The 18,243-nt window shown below is 38.9% G+C and overlaps 1 long non-coding RNA gene across 3 annotated transcripts in view; it reads left to right on the forward strand.

Moving 5' to 3' along the window:
- LOC112066933 (uncharacterized) overlaps positions 1 to 18,094 on the forward strand; it is a 39,508-nt gene extending 21,414 nt beyond the window's left edge. Inside the window, exon 4 of one of the 3 annotated variants that reach the window (XR_008616138.1) lies at positions 16,450 to 18,094. This is a non-coding gene — a long non-coding RNA (uncharacterized lncRNA). Of the gene's footprint in view, positions 1 to 2,274; positions 3,687 to 8,495; positions 9,783 to 16,449 lie in introns of those variants that run through there. The other 2 variants (XR_008616137.1, XR_008616139.1) reach the window with 2 other exon arrangements.
- The last annotated feature ends 149 nt before the right edge of the window (positions 18,095 to 18,243 follow it).

Below are 18,243 nucleotides of genomic sequence, written 5' to 3' on the forward strand. Positions count from 1 at the left end.
GAAGACATTCATCCTCTGAAAACCAGGTAAATAGAGGATGCTAAAACTGGAAAAGAAGGTTACCAGGTCAGGGTCTTTGCATTTCATTCTCTGTCTTGCCATGTTTCAAAAAGAGGATTTTTAGCCACTGGGAGACATGTTCCAGGATCAGAGAAAATTTAACTATCTGCCTTTTGAAAATTATGATGATATGGTTTTATATATCCTGATTTTCTGCCACCACCAGGATTAGATTTAGTTTTTTAATTTATCTGAATTGTGGTACATCCTAATTAACTAGGTTTCAGATCTTGGCGGGGGTGGGGTTTGTACTAAGAAGATGTACATCATCTCAAGAAGAATGTCCCAGCTGCTATTTGGACCCAGCCATTCTACTTCCAGGAATTTGGTCTAAGGAAATATTTCAGAAGGGAAAAATGCTCACCATGCAGAGATGTTTATAATAAACTTTATGATAGCAAAAAGCAGGAATGAGCAACAGTTAGACAATGGTTAAATAAACAATGATAGCAATTCAGTTTGAATATTTTGTAACCATTGAAAATGATACATAGAAAAACATATAAGAAACAATCGCATGAATATTATACCTCATAATTTTATACTTTAGAGTTTACAGATTGTGTTTATATTACATTATCTCACTTATGCTTCATCATAACCTTGTGAAATAGAAGCAGTTCTCTCCATTTGCTGATAGAAAAACAGACTAGTGGAGCTAACATGGTTTGTCTCGGATCACTCATGAAGTGTTCAACACATTGACCACAACAATTTAAAAACCATAGGCGTATAGATCAAGATTGGAAAGACCAGAAAACAAGTTGCAAATAGTTGCTCTGTTAAAACGGAGTGTTTTTCCTCAGTGAGTGTGTGTGTGTGTGTGGGGGGGGGGGGGTTGCAGGTTTGTTTTGTTTGTTTGTTTGTTTGGTAAAACTCCTTTAAACACTGAGTACTTCTAAGATTATTTATCCTAATCATTGATGCCAAGTTCTTCAGCTTCCTTATTAGACGTCAAAATCTTGAGATTACCTATGACGGGTTGTCTTTGCTTTTTGCAGATACACACTAAATCATATTCATGGCCTGCATTCTCATACAGACAGGAAGATTCTCTGGGATGACCAAACAAGTGGCTTTTACATCTCACCCACCTACTACGTCCCCAACTCCAATGCTGCCATGGCCACAGGGGAGCCCATTCCCACTGAATCTTGTGTGTGTGTGGGGGGGGGGGGGGGGGGTTGCAGGTTTGTTTTGTTTGTTTGTTTGTTTGGTAAAACTCCTTTAAACACTGAGTACTTCTAAGATTATTTATCCTAATCATTGATGCCAAGTTCTTCAGCTTCCTTATTAGACGTCAAAATCTTGAGATTACCTATGACGGGTTGTCTTTGCTTTTTGCAGATACACACTAAATCATATTCATGGCCTGCATTCTCATACAGACAGGAAGATTCTCTGGGATGACCAAACAAGTGGCTTTTACATCTCACCCACCTACTACGTCCCCAACTCCAATGCTGCCATGGCCACAGGGGAGCCCATTCCCACTGAATCTTGCTTGAGACATTCACTTATATACCCACTGAAGTAGTTCCTCTCTGAAAATCAAGTCCTTGAGTCCTTCAGGGTTGGAAGTTTCCAGAGCTGCTTTCTGGAAAAGTGTCCTGTAGCCAGAGTGATTTGGTAGATACATGTGATCAAGCTTTCAGCTTGTGTCCCTGTTTTAATATGACAAATCTCTCATCCCCAATATTTTGTTCCCTCTGTTTCTCTTTGTTCTTTGAGTCTCAGTGTCTTTTCCAGGACATAAACATTCTCCATTGGGAATGTTCATTCTAATTCAAACATCTCCAAAGCTGGAACAAGTAGCACATAAGACAGGATCAGGATTCTCCTTGGCAACACAGAAACGGACATCACTCCCATGGAGACCATCCCTTTTCTTGTACAGCAGGAACAATTTCTGTTGGAAAGTCGTCTTTAAAGGATTACCGCCTGGCTGCAACTTGATTGTAAACACAAATATGACCAGAGGAACTGAAATCCCCAAATAGTTTTCAGTTATCAGTGGGCATCCAGGGGATACAGTGTGTACAGCGTGTGTGTGTGTGTGTGTGTGTGTGTGTGCGTGTGTGTGTGTTTAAATTCTCAGGTCTTATGGACAGAGAGTACTTCCAGAGATCCAAGTTTGAAAACCATCGCTCTAACCCCCTCAGCCTTTGGGGCTGTGGGGTTAGAGCGATGGTTTCTCTCTCTCCTCCCTTTCAGGATCAAGCTTTCTGGAAGAATTGTCCAAACACGTCATCTCCACTTCTTTCTCTGAAGCATTCTGGCTTCAAGCCCTGCCACTCCACTGACTATCCTTCCAGAAACACCTTTGGAGGAATCAATGGGCACAGCCCTTATGTTGTCACGTACACTATCCCTGGGGCATCCACCTGCAATGACAGATGGAAATTGGTGATAAGTAACCCACTCCCACCCTTCACATGGGACAGCTCTGAGGTGCATATTCTTCACTGTTTCTAAGATTCCTCCCTGCCTTGTCCCGAAAGATTAAACTTTAGTTGCCTGTAGGGTGACTTGTTTGACAATATACCCTCTTGTTTGTTTTCTTCTCTTCCTCATTTCCTTACCACTGTTTCCTAGGATCATCCCCCAAATAAACAGCTTGCATTCAAGTCCTTGTTTCAAGATCTGCTCTGGGACAAACCCCAAATGAGACTCAGTATTTCTTCTGGGAAGTAGTTACTTCTTTGGGATGCAGAGACGTGGGGCTACCAGTCCTCCCATTGGCTGAACCCAAGCAGAAGGCAGGAAACCTGGGTGACACAGTGTGCATACGAGGCTTAGCCTCTAAAAGGACGGAGCAGCACAGAGGAGGTTGGAGGAATGCCTCTGGAGGAAATGGGGTGCAGGAAATAGGACATTTATAATGTATAAAAATAATAACATTTATAATGTATAAAAATAATAAAAAAATAATAATAACAAATAATCAACACAGCACCATTACAGGCAGACAGGCTAGCCTATCATGCTGCTTTGATGGCATTCCTTGTGGCCATTGGATTATGTGGAGCCCTAGGACTTATTAGGCCTACATGTATTTCTTGATTTTTCTATAATAGATACACTTTACTTTTGCAAGAGGGATAAAAACTTAAGACAATGTATATAAAAAGATAAAAATCATGCTTTTAAATGAGATACGTCTTTATAACAATTACACATCGTAAACATGTGACTCAGAAGAGCCTAAAAGTCTAATCTGGTCTTCATTTGGGGTCCATTGTGATTAACCCAGGGCACTGTAATTAGGATGGCAGTATCTCTATGTAATAGTTATCTCAGTGTTTCAGTTTAGGGCCCAGATGAGAAAACAGACAAAACTAGTAATACTGTCATTACATTGCTGAACAAGATCCATTACAAAACCCATGTAGAGTATATGAAAGTTCTGCTTAGGGGAAGCAACAGCAAAATATAATTTCAGTTGCAGTTCACTTTTAAATATATTTTGTTTAATTCTTCAGGAGAGACCAATTTAAATGTCTGGTCACTGAAGGAGAAAGACTAAGGAGAAAACAACACAAAGGATATTTGTTAGGATACATGTTGTCAGCCCCTTCTCCCCTCAAAAGAGTCATTCTTTGTTTCTTTTTTTTTTTTTTTTTTTTTTTTTTACTTTTGGTTCAACCGATGTCAGAATTCCTAGCAAGAATCAGGTAGGATTTTACTCTTTCAATAACGTGGTTTATTCCTCTGTTCATGACACGATCCCCATAGTAGATTTTTATCTCGCTGTGGTTATCTCCCATTAGGACAGTGGAGCACCTTTGGTCTGGGCTAATAAATAAATGCTTTTGGCTTTTTAAAAATTGTGGTAAAATATATATAAGTGAAATTTACCATTTTAAATTTAGCTGTACAGTTGATTAGCATTAACTACATTTACAATGTTGTGCAACCATCACCACTATCCATCTCCAGAACTTTTTCATCTTCTCCAACTGAAACTCTGTACCCATCAAACAAAAACTCCCCATTCCCTGCCCCTACTCCCACCCCAGCCACTGGAAACCACCATTCTACTTTCTGTCTCTATGAATTTGACAATTCTACGTACCTCATATAAGCGAAATCATACAATATTTATCCTTTTGTGTCTGACTTATTTCACTTAGCGTCATGTTTTCAAGGTTCATCCCTATTGGAGCTTGTGTCAGAATTTTCTTCCTTTTCAGGGCTGAATACTATTCTATATTTTAATATATGCCACATTTTGTTTATCCATTCATCTGTCGATGGACACAGGTTTTCTACTTTTCAGTTATTTTGAATAATGCTGCTGTGAACATTATTATGTACAAATATCTGTTTGTGTATAAAAATATCCAAGTTCCTGCAAATTTGATTTTTAATAGATTCTTCCCATACAGCATGTGTGATGTGTATTTAAACTTTATCAAGAGGCTTTCCTTTTGAGAGATTATAGAGTTCCAGAGACTTTACAAAGAAATATTTTTCTAATTTTGAAATATAGTTAGAAAATAGGTGTAAACAAGGAGAGAGGCTTAACACAAAGGAAATAAAAGTGCAGCTTAATGACAGGATGTAAATATCAAATACCACAACCTCTGTAATACATCCTGCCTTTCTCCTTTTATAGATATTTGTTTTAGTTTCCTGGAACTGAACATAAACAGATGAAAACGGCAGGGGCTGAGTTAGTTAGCGTGCTCTTAGAATGATACTTAACTCTAGTGAAAATTACTTAACACTGATTTAAACTTTGAAGTTACTTCTTTGGGTTTCAGGAAACTTAATTTTCTTGCTTAAAAATGGACTTTAGAAAAAAAAAATCTATTTAGGAACTCACATAGCTGCTATCTCGAAACTTTGAAAGAGATTTTGTTTTAGCTTCAAATACCAGGAGATTTTTTTTTCTTCACAACCTGAGTGGTTTGCTATAAACACAGCAAGCACATTAACCCTGTCAGAGGGCGAGATAAGACAAAACAGATGGTCCATTGCACATCAGCCCACATGACCCCAAGAGGTGATTCTTATTTTGAAAACCAGGCAGAGGAGATGTTTAGTGGAGGAAGTATGTAGCTCAAGCAAGCTTTTTAACTAAGCTGCTGGCAGTAGTCCTTGTAGCTACAAGCTCGGGCTGTTGCTAGGTAACCATTTTGAAATGGACATCTAGCAACTATTAACTGCCATCCTCCTTATCTGCTTCATTATTCCATGAACAGACTTGTAATTCCTAAATCCTGTTTAACATCAAAAGTCGGGGGTGGTGGTGGGGTGGGGAGAGAGATTTTAGACTATTAGTGCCTATTTATGGAAATACCTAAAAGAAAAGCAACAATGCCAGTCATGAATGACTATTTTCTTAATAGTTCTACTGTTTTAGACCACATACTTACCACCTTCCAACCAACATGTTAGTGTTTTTATTTTGTGTTGCTTCACATTTTAATTTATTTTTATTTATTTATTTTTGCCTTTTATTATTTTTTAAAAATCTTTTTTCAGTTTTATTGAGGTATAACTGACAAAAATTGTATATTTAAGGTGTACAGTGTGATGGTTTCATGTGAATATACATTGTGAAATGATCACCACAATCAAGTTAATTAGCATTCATTACCTCACATAGTTACCTTCTTTTTTTCACTTCTTCTCCCCTCCCCCCGCCCCACCTCCACTCTGGCAACCACCTGTTTGTTCTCTGTATCTGAGTCTGTTTCTGTTTAGTTATGTTTGTTCATCTGTTTTGTTTTTTAGATTACACTTATAAGTCACATCATATGGTATTTGTCTTTGTCTGACTTATTTTACTTAGTGTAATACCCTCTAGGTCCATCCACGTTGTAGCAAATGGCAAGATTTCATTCTTTTTTGTAGCTGAGTCATGTTCCATTGTATATATATATACCACATCTTCTTTATCCATTCATCTACCAATGGGCATTTAAGTTGCTTCCATGTCTTGGCTATTGTAAATAATGCTGCATGCATATGTCTTTTTGAATTACTCTTTCTGTTTTCCTTTGAAAAATACCCAGAAGTGGAATTGCTGGATCATATAGTAGTTCTATTTTTAGTTTTTTTGAGGAACCTCCATACTGTTCTCCATAGTGGCTGCACCAGTTTACATCCCCACCTCACTGTGGTGGGGGGAGGATCAGAGTTAAGGTTGCTTTAATTTTTAAAGGTTATACTTCTTAACATTTCTCCCAAAATCCAGTAAGTGTGTAATTTTGATATAAAGGAAACAAAAGCTAAATTTATACTGTCGTTCAGCTCATTTGAAAAACTCTTCTGTGAGGATAATGAGTTCATGTGAACTATGCTCCGAATCAATTATTGTTAGATTCAAGGGCATAATCTTTTTGTGAGCAAGAGTCCACTTTATGCCCCCCCCCTTCATTGTCTAGAGTTAGGTGCTTAAGAAGACATCAGAGTGTCTTAGAAGGAGAGTTATATATTGAAAAGTTATGTACCATCATTTTGTGAGGGATTCAGGGATTGGTGGAAGAGTAAAAGCCAGGGAGGAAAAGATACAAGTAAAATCTATATTAGTTGGGATTAGATTCCTTTGTGACAGGAAATTCAAAATAAGAGTGGGTTAAGCAAGGCAGAAGTTTCTTTTTCATTCCATGTAAATTTAGCTGGTATGGTGGCTCCAAAGTCATGAGAAGAAGATGGGTTTCTTCTTTTTGTTTCCATCATCATCAACCTTGTGGTCCAAAATCAGTGTTCCCGCTGGACATCGTGTCCTGTTCTACCCAGTAGGAAAGAAGAAAAGTGAGAAGGGCATCCCCTCCCTTTAAGGACACTCCTGGAAGTTTCACATCCCACTTCCAACTAGACCACAGTGTTCATGGACAGTTAGTTTCTTTTGCCTGTAGTCTGACAGACTCCACTCCTTTCCAAAGTTACTTAGGTTAACACTTGATTCTCCCACCCCCCAGTGAGGTTGCTTCATACATTTATAATACAGATAAATTGTTTTGCCACATTCTGCATTCCATCTCAGGATCCCTCACCCTCCTAAATGATTTATAAATTTGCATACATTAAGATTCACTCTGTGCTATAAAATTCTATGGTTTTGTTACATATCATTTTAAATATTAATAAAATACATTGTTTTAATGTTATTTTAAATATATCTAATAATTTAGTATTTTAATATCATTTGAATATAAACAATAGCAAATAGTTTGCCTAGGGTTGCACAGCTATTAAGTGGCAGAGCTTGAAATCAAAGCCAGATGAGTGAACCTCCAAAGCCCCCATTCCTTCTGTCATGCCATTTTCTTCTTCTAAGAATCCTAACTCTGAATCTTCTCGTATGATAGGGGAAACTTTAGCTTTCCCTGTGTAGAGTTGCTTGCTCTTTCCCATATATTGGCTTAATACTTTGTAGATATGAGGTCAGGTCTGGAGAGTGTCTATGGAAGGGTTTGTTTTTAGAATTGCCAAGTGCCACTGGATGAAAATAGCACATTGACAACTGATTTCATAATAGATCAATGAAAGGGCACAGGCCAGTCAAAGCTGTGGATGGGGCCTCATTAATGGTCAACTGTAAAATTTCATTCCGTCACCCACATTTTCCCCTTGTTGTTTTAATATTTTGGACCTGTCAGTACCTATTTGCAATCTCTGCTACGTCCAGCTGCCCAACAACTAGCTGATGCTTCTGTTTATCCATCCCTCGCTGCCTCATTACCCTGCTGTGCCCTCTCACCTCGCACTTTGTAATATACTCAGTAAAGTTGCTCCCCTTCTGTTGATCATGGCTGATGGCTGTGGAGGCTGAAAGAAGGTGGAACTGGTTCAGTGGCAAAGGAAGGACGTGAGCGTTGTGTCAAAAGTTTGCAGTCCAAGGAGGAAAACAACTGCCCTTTTCATAGAAACTCAGCTAAAATTCAAAATGAACCCACTGTATTTTTCTCTTCCCTGACCTGCCACTCCAATGTGTTATGTGGTGAGGACCATTCATTTTCCTCCCGTTCATTTTCCTCCCTTACTGATTCTGCCTTCTTCCTTGATAGAGAATCGTTGAATGATACCAGGCTAATGGCTGTCCAGAATAATGTTTTCCAGACTCTCTGGAAAACCACTCTAGTTGATAAAGTTGCCTCCCATGTGGATGCAGGTTGACAACAATTCTGAAACTGCTCTACGTGAATACTGGAAATGAACAATTAAGTAAATGGATGTGGATGGTAGGAACCAGTTTTCTCACTGTTGAAGCGAGGGAAGTCAGCTATAATGATCAATATGGTAATGGATTTGAGTTGAAGATATCTGTATGAATTCATATTTAGATTAATATAGATGCAAATGGTTATATAGAAATATTTATGGATATGTGTAAATACGTGGGTTAGTATATGTACATATAGTTCCTCTTTTCGCTGAGAAGCAAAAACATCCCAGTAACAGTCAGCATATTTATCATCCAGATCTTGATTTCTAATACCATCCTCCAATAAAAGGAACCGGGGCTTCTCAAGAAATGGCTAATCCGAGGACTGCGGCAGAAAATATGCAAGATGAGCCTGGAGCATCTTATAGAGCCAGAAATTAAAGAAGTGCTAAAAAAAAAAAAAATTCCATAATGAAGGACTATGTTAAAGGGACAAGGACCCAACTGAAAGAGTCCCCAGTGGTCAAAGCTGGAAAAACTTGAGCAAGAAAAGAAATTAAAAAGTGTTGGGTTATAACCCAAGTATATTTTAAAAACAAACCTTGAGTCCACACTGATATAGAAAATGTCTGAATAAATAGGATCTTCAAATAATTAGTGTAGATGGTCTGCCCTCAAGGAGGTGGATCATAACTCCCTACTCTTTGAGTATGAGCTGTGCCTAGTGACTTCCTTCTGAAGAGCACAGAATGGAAAAGGGGAAAAAGAAGGCAAAGTGACCATAAAGTTACCATAGGGAAATCTGACAAATGTTACCTCAGCCAGGTGATTAAGGTTAACATCAACAATGATAACTCAAGTTGATGGTATATGCCCTTGACATGATATGATGAAAAATGGCATTCTACCTCTGTGGTCTTCCTCTTAAGAATACTTAACCCCAGTCTAATGAGAAAAAAACTAGACAAATCTCAGTGGAGGGATATTCTACAAAATATTTACCATTATTCCTCAAAACTGTCAAGTTCATCAAAAAGAAAGCCTGAGAATCTGTCACAGTCAGCAAAGGCCTAAGAAGATACAATGACTAAATGGAATGTCGTATCTTAGATGGGATCTTGGGACAAAAAAGACAGTAGGTAAAAACTAAGGAAATCTGGAAAAAAAAATACGGATATTAGTTAATAACAGTGTATCAATATTGTAATGATAATGTAGCATTACATTACTGTAACATGTATCATACGAATGTAAGATAATAATAATAGGGAAGACTGGGTGTGGGGTATATGGAAACTCTCTGTACTCTTTGTAATTTTTCTGTATATCTAAAACTGCTCTAAGATAACACTGTTGATTTTTAAGATAATAATATGTGAAAAGTACTTGGCACTCTGTAAACATTCAGTATGCGTGTGTTGACCTGAGCTCATTGTATTATTGGTACAGTTCCCCAAACTGAGGGAACAAATGTCTTCCCTGTCCTGGAAATTCTGTGTAGTGAGCTAGCGTTACAGGGATTTCTCCAAATTCCTGTGGAGTTAGTTCTTCAGAGAGGGTGTATAGAACATGTTTTTATAAATTAAACAAACAGCCTTTTTTTTTTTTTTTAAAGCATCTAGAGTCTGGAACAAATATGGACTTGAACGCCAGAGAGTAGGGAGTGACATATGAGCACAAAGCTTATGTTGAAACTGACTCACTTCGCAGAAAATAACAAGAGTTGCAGTGAACTGACTGATTAGTCACACTCCCTGCTCTAATGGTGATTACAAAAGCCAAACTGTTTTTATGGGCGTCACCCAATGAGCCAGACTAAACAGGAGGAATTTAGGGAGTATTTAAATAGGAGTGCTGAATGATGACACCAGCCTTGTTGCTTCAGAGAACTTCTACCAAATGCAAGCCCAGCAGCCTGGAGCCAAGTAGGGGAAAACAGCTCTTTCAAAGAGCTTAGGTAATCAAGTGACAAGAAACCCAAGATCCACAGCCAGTGATGGGAGAGAGGAATGCAGGAGCACAGGGTCTGGAAGGACCCAGCAAAATGAACCACTGATAGAGACAGGGTCTCTTCTCCTAGCTCTTATAGGTCTAAGCTCATGTGTTTTTTCTTGCTGATTTTTTACAAAGCATTTCTTTTTCAGTAATTCTTTCCTCATTTACATCCATTTTTCTGTGTTGCCTTTGTTGCCATTCAAAGTTAAGCAATCCACATAAGTACCAAGTAGGAGAAGTTGATAGAAAACAAATGAAAACCATATATGGGTGTGACCCTTCATAATGCTTTCATGATAGAGGGGTCTGCGTTGTTAAATGTAACAAGTGTGTTACCATAGGGTTCTGTTTTACTTGAAGCTGTAGGTATCAGAATGGGTAGAAAGATCAGGCATGAAAAACAAAATACATTTTTCTGCCAGTGAGAGTGATTGATGATGAAGGCACAGCGTGCCCAAAATAAAAGTAGACACATTTTTAGTGGATTTTGTTTATTACTAAGAATGATTTTGGCGACAGTTTATATCATACACATGGCCACTTTGGTCCTGGGTGGCTCATGTAGCATGTTAAAATTTTGATTACTATAATTGTATCTCACATTTTTTTTTTTTCGGTACGTGGGCCTCTCACTGTCGTGGTCTTTCCCGTTGCGGAGCACAGGCTCCGGACGCGCAGGCTCAGCGGCCATGGCTCACGGGCCCAGCCGCTCCGCGGCATGTGGGATCCTCCCGGACCGGGGCACGAACCCGTGTCCCCTGCATCGGCAGGCGGACTCCCAACCACTGCGCCACCAGGGAAGCCCATAACTCACATTTTTATAGCTTGTTACAATTTTAAGAAGCGTTTCATACACTTCATCCCAGTTGTCACCTTGACATCTGTTTCATCTTAGCTCGAGGTAACTTAAATCTTAGATAAAGTAAAACTAGATCCTTCTAAGAAATAACCCCAGGATGAAGAATACTATAAGATATTTATAATAGTGTAATAATTTTAAATATCTAGAATTACATAGACATTTAGAGACCATTACAAAGTCTTCTAGCTTTGCCTCCTTCGTGGAGTCCATTCTCGGGTCGTGTCAGGAGATCCATGAACCAAGGCTCTTCTACAAAAGTCTCCATCTTGGGTGCACTTCAGAAGCTTCCATAAGGAATTACAAAGCCACACCTCAGATCAAATAAATCAGTATCTCTGAGGGTAGGATCCAGGTATCAGTATTTGTAAAATTTCCAGGTGATTCTAAAATGCAGCCAGATTTGAGAACCACTGTCCCTATATAAAAAGGAACTTCCTGGGCTTCCCTGGTGGCGCAGTGGTTGAGAGTCCGCCTGCCGATGCGGGGGACGCGGGTTCGTGCCCCAGTCCGGGAAGATCCCACATGCCGCGGAGCAGCTGGGCCCGTGAGCCATGGCCGCTGAGCCTGCGCGTCCGGAGCCTGTGCTCCGCAACGGGAGAAGCTACAACAGTGAGAGGCCCGCGTACCGCCAAAAAAAAAAAAAAAGGAACTTCCAGATGGAAAATGAGGTCATGTGATCCTTCTGGCATATGGAATTTTGAGGTCCCATTACTTCTAATAATGTTTGAAGAATCAAAAGCAAACTTAGACTTCGAGAAAATCTTTTACAGACACTGCATAAAGAATTTTCCCCATGTTTGCAATAGATTTGGGGTGGTGGAAGCATTTTATAATTAAATGAGGGATGGGCATAATGAAACTAATTAGTAGTTACTTACAGACCATGTATTTCTGCTAAGGCAGCAACTTGCTTTGTGGGAATTATGGCTACAGATTAAAGAACAAGATTTTTTTTTTAATTAATTTGTTTATTTTTGGCTGCGTTGGGTCTTTGTTGCTGTGCGCAGGCTTTCTCTAGTTAAGGTGAACGGGGGCTACTCTTTGTTGCGGTGCGCGGTTTTCTCATTGCGGTGGCTTCTCTTGTTGGGGAGCACGGGCTCTCAGCGCACAGGCTTCAGTAGCTGTGGCACACGGGCTCAGTAGGTGTGGCTCGCAGGCTGTAGAGCACAGGCTCTAGAGCGCAGGCTCAGTAGTTGTGGCGCACGGGCTTAGTTGCTCCACGGCATGTGGGATCTTCCCGGACCAGGGCTCGAACCCGTGTCCCCTGCACTGGTAGGCGGATTCTTAACCACTGCACCACCAGGGAAACCCCAAAGAACAAGATCTTGAAAGCACATTTACAGTAACTGAGTCACCTGCTGTCACAATAAACCAATTTCCCACCTGAGAGACTTTCAAATTCAGGAATAGTAAATGCTTTTAAATGAGTTGTAACAAGCAAGATATAGATAAATGACTTTGGAGAGTCAGGTGCGCAAGGCTAAATATCCAAAATTCTTCTCTAAATCTGTCTCTGACATTGACTCACTCATTGGTCTTTTGGGATTTAGTTTTTTGTGCTTTCATTTTCCCAACTATAAAACAGTATTAACATCTGTTTCATGGAGGTATTAAAGAATTATTTATAATGCACTTTGAAGATGAAACATACATGTAATTAAATTCCATGAGAGTTCCCATGGAAGTTGCTGAAGGTATGACTGAAGCTCATTGTTCAAGCTGGAAGTTAGACTCTCTTAAATGGGTGCCTTTTCAACTCTTTGTCCATTCATTGATTTGACAAATATTCAATTGTGACCTACCATGTGCCAAGGCTTAGGTTACTCAGTGGTGAAAAACATCCCCTGTCCTCATGAAGTTATAGTCCTGCGTGGGGAAATAGACAACAAACAACCAAACATATCCAGGTAGTGATAAGTAGTGCTTGAGGAGCGGGTAGGAGGAGATGGGTGAAGAGAGAGAGAGTTTAAAAGGGTAGGAGTCTGGAGCCAATTTAGTTGGGGTGGTTAGAGAAGGTCTCTAGGGAAGGTAAGAAGAAAAATTGCAGAAAGGAATTTCATGCAGATGTCTTAGGAGAGAGATTTCCAAATAGAGGGATTCATAAGTGAACAGTGTTCTGGATCTTCAAGAATAATGCAAAGGCCGTCACAACTGGGATGGAGTGAGGAGATTTATTTTAAATTAATATCAATCTACGCATCGAGTCAAAGTAATACTATACGTCTTTTCCAAGTATGTGATGATGGTTTACAGATCAGCATAGGAACTCCAAAAATATGGTTCTAAACATTCTTTTCTCTCCTTCCTTCCTTCTTCCCTCCCTCCCTCTTTCTTTCTTCCTTTCTTTCTTCCTTTCCTTCTTCCTTTCCTTTCTTTCTTTCTTTCATTCTTTTTCTCTTCCAGTTTTATTGAGATGTAATTGACACACAGCACTATGTAAGTTTAAGGTGTACCGCATAATGATTTGATATAGATACATCATGCAATGACTATCACAGTAGGTTTAGTGAACATCCATCATCTCAAATATATACAAAATAACAGAAAAAGAAAAAAATAGTTTTTTCCTTGTGATGAGAACTCTTAGGAATTACTCCCTTTAACAACTTTCATATATAATGAACAGTAGTGTTAATTATATTTATCATGTTGTACATTACATCCCTAGTACTTATTTATCTTATAACTGGACATTCTTTTCTTAGTCAAATATTTAGTAGTACAAATATTCAGTTGTGACCAGTCTTATAACTGGACATTCTTTTCTTAGTCAAATATTTATTATTTTATTAAATAATAAAAATATTTATCATTTTCTAGATTAAAAAAGCAAATTTTGTTCTCAAGAAGTATATAATTTAGAGAATTATATACCTCAGTTTGCTCTTAGATGAAACTAAATTAAATTAGTATTAAGTTTATGTTAGTGTTTAGGCAGATTCTATGGTGATACTACACCTTTTTTTTTTTTTAATTCTAGCCAAGTTGCATAATAAGAAAAAAGTGAGTCCTAAAAAATAATGACACTGGAATTAGACTCCAAAGGACTAATTTTTATTTTCTCTATGATCTCAAACAAGTCACTATGTTTTTTTGATTAGGCTGAAGGATTATTCAGAAGAACACAGTGAATGCTTTCTAGAAGTTTATATCTTGTAGAATATAGTACTGACAAACATATTAACATGTTTATAATCAGAATAATAAGAAAACATTTGAAAAATATTGAATATTTTAGGCAAACTGAAAGGTATAGATAATAATGTAATGCATCACAGATTTTGGTTAAAAATAATCTATAATCTATATTTGATTTCATTTATGTAAGGTTAACAGCAATGCATGTTTTGTTTTTGGGGTTTTTTTGCAGTATTTTCACAGGTTTTATTCTGTCAGCTTTCAACAGGGGTTCCACAAGCATTTTAAGTGGGAAAGTTCTTTGTGGGGAAGGACTGTCTGGCACATTGTAGGATATTAGATCCCCGGACCCCGCTCATTAAGTGCTAATTTGTAATAACCAAAAGCAGATAAGAAATGGTCTCATACATTGTCAAACACCCCCTGGAGCGATGTACTGCCCCTGGTTGGAAACCCTTGACAGCTGATAGTGGCAAACACTGCCTGGGGGCTGGAGGTGAGGATGCAAACTCCCCAACCTCCTCTGAAGTCTCCAAAAGCCAGACCCAGGGACCCAGGGCTTTCAGAGATGGCCTCCAACTAGTCAAGGTCCTCTCCTATGCTTTTTTTTTTTTTTTTTGGAATTTTTGAATTTTATTTATTTTTTTAATAAGCATGTTCTTATTTTTTTTTAATTTTTATTTATTTATATTTATTTTGGGCTGTGTTGGGTCTTCATTTCTGTGTGAGGGCTTTCTCTAGTTGCGGCGAGTGGTGGCCACTCTTCATCGTGGTGCGCGGGCCTCTCACTGTCGCGCCTCTCTTGTTGCGGAGCACGAGGTCCAGATGCGCAGGCTCAGTAGTTGTGGCTCATGGGCCTAGTTGCTCCGTGGCACGTGGGATCCTCCCAGACCAGGGCTCGAACCCGTGTCCCCTGCATTGGCAGGCAGATTCTCAACCACCGCGCCACCAGGAAAGCCCTCAGGTTCTTATTAGTCATCCATTTTATATACATCAGTGTATACATGTCAATCCCAGTCTCCCAATTCATCACACCACTATCCCCACCCGCCGCTGCTTTCCCCCCTTGGTGTCCATAAGTTTGTTCTCTACATCTGTGTCTCAATTTCTGCCTTGCAAATCGGTTCATCTGTACCATTTTTCTAGGTTCCACATATATGCGTTAATATGCGATATTTGTTTTTCTCTTTCTGACTTCACTCTGTATGACAGTCTCTAGATTCATCCACATCAGCAATGCATGTTTAAATAGCCTTGGTCTTCTTTTTTTCTTTTTTTAAAATTTAATCAACTAATAGCCAAAACTGTATCCTCTATACCCAAATGACAGATATCATATCATTTTTTTAAATTTATTTTATTATTTTTTTAAATTGTCTTTTCTTTTTATTTATTTATTTTATTTTTTGCTGCATTGGGTCTTCGTTGTTGCACGTGGGCTTTCTCTAGTTGCGGCGAGAGGGGGCTAGTCTTCATTGCGGTGCGTGGGCTTCTCATTGCAGTGGCTTCTCTTGTTGTGGAGCGCGGCCTCTAGGTGCGCGGGCTTCAGTAGTTGTGGCGCATGGGCTTAGCTGCTCCATGGCATGTGGGATCTTCCCGGACCAGGGCTGGAACCCGTGTCCCCTGTATTGGCAGGGAGATTCTTAACCATTGCAACACCAGGGAAGTCCCTATCATATCATTTTATCTGTAAATATTTCATTATGTACCTCGAAAAGATAGTCTTAGAAAAAAACACTGAACAATACTTCCTTTGTATCATTGTATATCCAGTCAGTGTTCAAATTTCCCTTATTGTCTCATAATTTTTAAAAATTCAATGGATTTTTAAAATTTGTGGTAAAATATGCATAACAAAATTTACCATTTTAATCATTTTTAAGTGTACAGTTCAGTGGTATCAGTCCATTCACATTGTTATGTAATCATCACCACCATCCATCTCCAGAACTTTTTCATTTTCCCAAACTGAAATTACAAACCCATTAAACAATAACCCCCAATTCCTCCCCCAGAAGTATGACAGTCACCATCCTACCTTCTGTCTCTATGAGTCTGAATACTCTAGGTCTGTCATAGAATTGGAATCATACAGTATTTGCCCTTCTGTGACTGGCTTATTTCACCGAGCATAATGTCTTCAGGGTTCTGCCATGTTGTAGCATGTGTCAGAGTTTCCTTTCTTTTTAAGGCTGAATAATATTTCATTGTGTGTATAGATCACGTTTTGTTTACCTGGTTGTCTCATAATTCTTTTTAACTGTTTTATTTCCAGCTTTATTTACAAATTCACTGGATTCTTTGGGGGCAAAAGGGCACATGGACTATGTGGTAATGATACTTTTCAAAACCCAAAGAGATGAGGAATCTAAGAATCAAATGACAGAATTTAAAGCCTTTGTAAGACCTTTTTAGGAGCTCCAACAATCCAAAGTCAACTACTTCAAAAATAAAAACAAACTGCTTGGGAATTTGTTTTTCCTGCTTAGGACTCGGCACTTTCACTGCCATGGGCTGGGGTTCAATCCCCGGTAGGGGAACTAAGATCCAGCACGGCCAAAAAAACAAAACAACAAACAAAAACAAAAAAACCCTGCTTTCCACAGGGCCAGGCTGTTCTTTTGTTGTTTAGTGAATATGGTATCTGCCCCACAGTAAGACATCATTGCGGAGTGCTCTGAACCAGAGAGACTGGCTCTGTGTGCCCAGCCTGGCTGGTCGGGAAAGAGGACTGTGCTCTGGCATGTTGATTCAGTGCCCCTGGCAGAGATGCTGCAGTGTTTGTTCCCAGACAGAATTTCCCAACACATCTGAAGTCAGCTTGTAGAGCAACAAGATGCTATGAGCCTGCACCGTCATTAAGTCACTTCTAATGCAGTCTCTTGAAAGACTATGTAAATGGCAGAGAGTCGAATGGGAATAGATATCTTGCATTATTGATGTCAAGCAGGGAATGAAGATCTGAGGATTCCGAACTCATTGTAGTTAATTATATGTTGATGGGGTTGGGATGTCGGAATCACAGTTCTAGGGCTTCCCAACTTCTTTGCAACCTACTCTTTAAAAATATTACCCTAAGGTCAACATCAGGATCATACAGAGGTAACACTGTGTAAAAGTTTTCTTAACATGTATGAAATTTAAAATATTTTAATTACATCAACTAAACCAGCAAACTGTGTAATTGCAAAATTTCTGCCATTGATGTGAAATACAATTAATTGATGGTTAACTTTTTTAAATTGAAGTATAGCTGATTTACAATGCTGTATTAGTTTCAGGTGTACAGCAAAGTGATTCAGTCATATATATATTTTTTTCTTTATATATTCTTTTTCAGATTCTTTTACCTTATAGGTTATTATAAAATATTGGGTAGAGTTCCGTGTGCTATACAATAGGTCCCTGTTGGTTATCTATTTTATAAACAGTAGTATATATTTGTTAATCCCAAAGCCCTAATTTATCTCTCCCCCCACTTTCCCCTTTGGTAACCATAAGTTTGTTTTCTATGTCTGTGGGTTTATTTCTGTTTTGTATATAAGTTCATTTGTATCATTTTTTTGTTGTTTTAATAAGTTTTCTGCATTTTGTTCTCTTGTGGCTACATATATGTACAGACTCCTCCTGTCACAAAATGCCTTATACATGAGAGGAAATAATAATATTTACTTCATATTCCACTATTATTATTGGGGGAAATAATAATATTCACCATTTTGAAATCTAAGTAAACCAAGCATGGTATAAAATAAAGTTCTCTAATTAGGTAAAAGCACTATCCAAAATATGCATAAATGGAGAATCATGGAATATTAACGTTGAATGGAATTTAGAGATTGTATAACTCAGGGGGCTATAATCTCTTTGGATACATGAATTGAGATTCCAATGGAAGCTATGGATCTTCTCTCTCATAAAACGCATATAGGGCTTCCCTGGTGGCGCAGTGGTTGCGAGTCCGCCTGCCGATGCAGGGGAACCGGGTTCGCGCCCCGGTCTGGGAGGATCCCACATGCCGCGGAGCGGCTGGGCCCGTGAGCCATGGCCGCTGAGCCTGCGCGTCCGG

This window comes from Physeter macrocephalus, chromosome 20, assembly GCF_002837175.3.
Source record: "Physeter macrocephalus isolate SW-GA chromosome 20, ASM283717v5, whole genome shotgun sequence".
Taxonomy (NCBI): Eukaryota; Metazoa; Chordata; class Mammalia; order Artiodactyla; family Physeteridae; genus Physeter; species Physeter macrocephalus.